Source organism: Equus asinus, chromosome 8 (genome assembly GCF_041296235.1).
Source record: "Equus asinus isolate D_3611 breed Donkey chromosome 8, EquAss-T2T_v2, whole genome shotgun sequence".
NCBI lineage: Eukaryota > Metazoa > Chordata > Mammalia > Perissodactyla > Equidae > Equus > Equus asinus.
Window position 1 is genome coordinate 42,849,923 of NC_091797.1, and position 2,505 is coordinate 42,852,427.

The 2,505-nt window shown below is 48.5% G+C and overlaps 1 non-coding gene across 1 annotated transcript; it reads right to left on the reverse strand.

Moving 5' to 3' along the window:
* Window positions 1-385: 385 nt before the first annotated feature.
* Window positions 386-459, reverse strand: TRNAI-AAU (transfer RNA isoleucine (anticodon AAU)). Its single transcript has one exon. It is a non-coding gene; the product is annotated as a tRNA-Ile (tRNA).
* Window positions 460-2,505: the final 2,046 nt, after the last annotated feature.

The following is a 2,505-nucleotide window of genomic DNA, read 5'->3' on the forward strand; positions in this document are numbered from 1 at the left end:
ATATGAAGGCTGAGTGGTTTTACAATTTGTTTTCCGAGGAAGGAAGCAAATAATTGTTTTATCTCCAAAAAAGGTTTCCACACAGGAAAAAGAAACAAAACTAAATAAACGCCCCTTCTGATACCTTCTAACTGCTATGTCTCTGCTACCGTTTTCACCTTGGGCGTGTTCACTTTGAGAGCGAGGTGGAGGAGACAAGTCCTGGGGAAACGAAACGCCCCGACCAGGAGATCAGTTTCCTTAGCCCACCTAACTTTTCAGGACCCTTCAGAAAGGAAGTTGAAAGTCCTACTCCGCGCAGTCCAGACCAGAGATAAGAACACTAAGAAGTGAGAGGAGGCCTGTGTTACTCTCCATTTTGGAGGACAAAATTACCGACTAGACTTGGCCCGTACGGGGATCGAACCCGCGACCTTGGCGTTATTAGCACCACGCTCTAACCAACTGAGCTAACCGGCCAAGCTGCAGGTCCCTTTCTTTCAGATTGTAAACGACACTTAGCATTGTTTTCTTGAAGTTTTTCTTTAGAAGAAGAGAGAATTGCTTTCGCCCTTCTTCCCATCTTTCCCTACTGGCGGGGAAGAGGAGTGAGGAGGGGGGAAAAGCTCCATATTTTGCCTCAAGGAGCCGTCCTACTTCCGGAAAAACTTAGTCTTTCTCAAACCGCCAGTTATGACCCGAGAAGATTCAGGCCAACGTCCCGCAGCAGGGCTTCCCGAGACCGTGACGGGCGGATCACGAAACTGACCACAGACCCCCGAAGGACTTGGCTCCCGCGCGCGGGATCCGGATTCCTCGCCGCTCTGGAGACCATTTCAAGCAGTTCAGCTCCTCCCGGAGACCTCGGGACCCGGGAACCTGCACCCTCTCGCCGCCTGGCCTCGGGATGTTCCGCAGTCACTGAGACCCTGAATCCACATCCTCGTGTGCCGGGCTTTAGGCTCCGCGCGGGCAAGTCAGGGACTTGGCGCTGCAGTGCCGATCATCGGACGCTTGGTGGCGCCCGAGCGCGAGACTAGGGTCCGCGGGGGCGAAAGAACCACGGAGATGGCCTCCGGTGAGCAGCTGACCCAACCGCGTCCCTGGGCAGAACAAGGACGCCCAAATCAATGACAGGGGATGTCGAAGCCAGGGCGTCTCCGGCGTCGGGACCGTTATGTGGGCCGGGGAGAAACGCCGGGGTCTGGAAGGGGAGGAGGAATCGAGGCCCAGTTCGGGCAACTCATAGGACGGAGGACTCTTTTTGAGAGTCACAACTTCGATACGCGCCCTTTCCAGCCTCGACCTGATCCACCTGCTGGCAGGTGTCAACCCAGGGAAGGGCCACTAGAGCAGCTAATTCCTGAGTCACCCTCTGCTCTCTGCTAGGTTCTACTCCCCTCCTCCCGCCATGACTATTTCTAAGCTAGAGATAGTAATATTTTCAGAAGTTAATTGGCCTGTGTACGTTTTAAAAGCCTTCTTCATGCTCTCTCCCTCCATTTGTAAGTACACGTGTGTGCATATATATCTACATATTACATAGTCTTCTTTTGGATATGCACTACTAATATATAAAGTGTTTAGTACTTGAAACACGTTTTTCTCGAGAAATGAGAATCACGTCCTTTGATTAGCTACTTTGGCATTTATTTTCTAACTTTCCATTTCAAATGTTTGCTTTTAATATCATAAATGTAAATTATTCTTCTGGTCCTTTAGCACCTTTTACGAACTTTGTACATCTTTTGAATCAACTAGTAGATATCTTCATTTGTTTTGTTCTGTGGGGAAAATTCTGCAAGTTTTAGAGCAGAATATTATTATTATTAATATTCTTGTTTTACTCGGGCACTTGCTGTGGGAAATGACTTCTGAAAGCCTGGCTTACATTCAGACTGACTCAGACCTGTAGAGATCAAAGTAAGCATCAGTCACCCCCTTTTTGTTTAGGTCAGTTGCCTGAGAAACAGACGCTGAGATGGAGATTTGTGTGTAGGAGGTTTTTTGGGAAGGCCCTTATAATCACCAGCTACGAGAGAGTGAGGGAAGCAGGATTGGGAAGAAGCAGAAACTGAACTTGATGCAGTTGAAACAGGCCTCCGTCAGTCTCAGGGGGATATCTATACCTGGAATGGCCCTTCAGAAATGTCCTGAATGGTTGGGGGGGGGGGGGTGAGAGGATGGGGAGCTGGGCAGGCCTTTTTATTCCTCCTTCAATCAGTCTTGGATTTGGACTGTCACCTGGGGTTGGTGTAACTTTGAGCAAGATGACTCTCTTCTGTTGAGGTCAAGGCCCAGAGACCAACCCAGCTGTGAACCATTAGCAGTCAACGTTCCTGAAGTTGAGGAATATCTAGTCCCTGTATTCATCCTTCCAAAAGATCCTTTTGTTTTGACTGAGACCAGATGTCTATTCTTTTTTTCTTTCAAATCACTTGGCAAACCAATTACTAGGAGCATTATGGATAAGAGAATAGCAAAATTACGTCCAAATAATACGTAACTCAGGGCATTCTTAAGGCT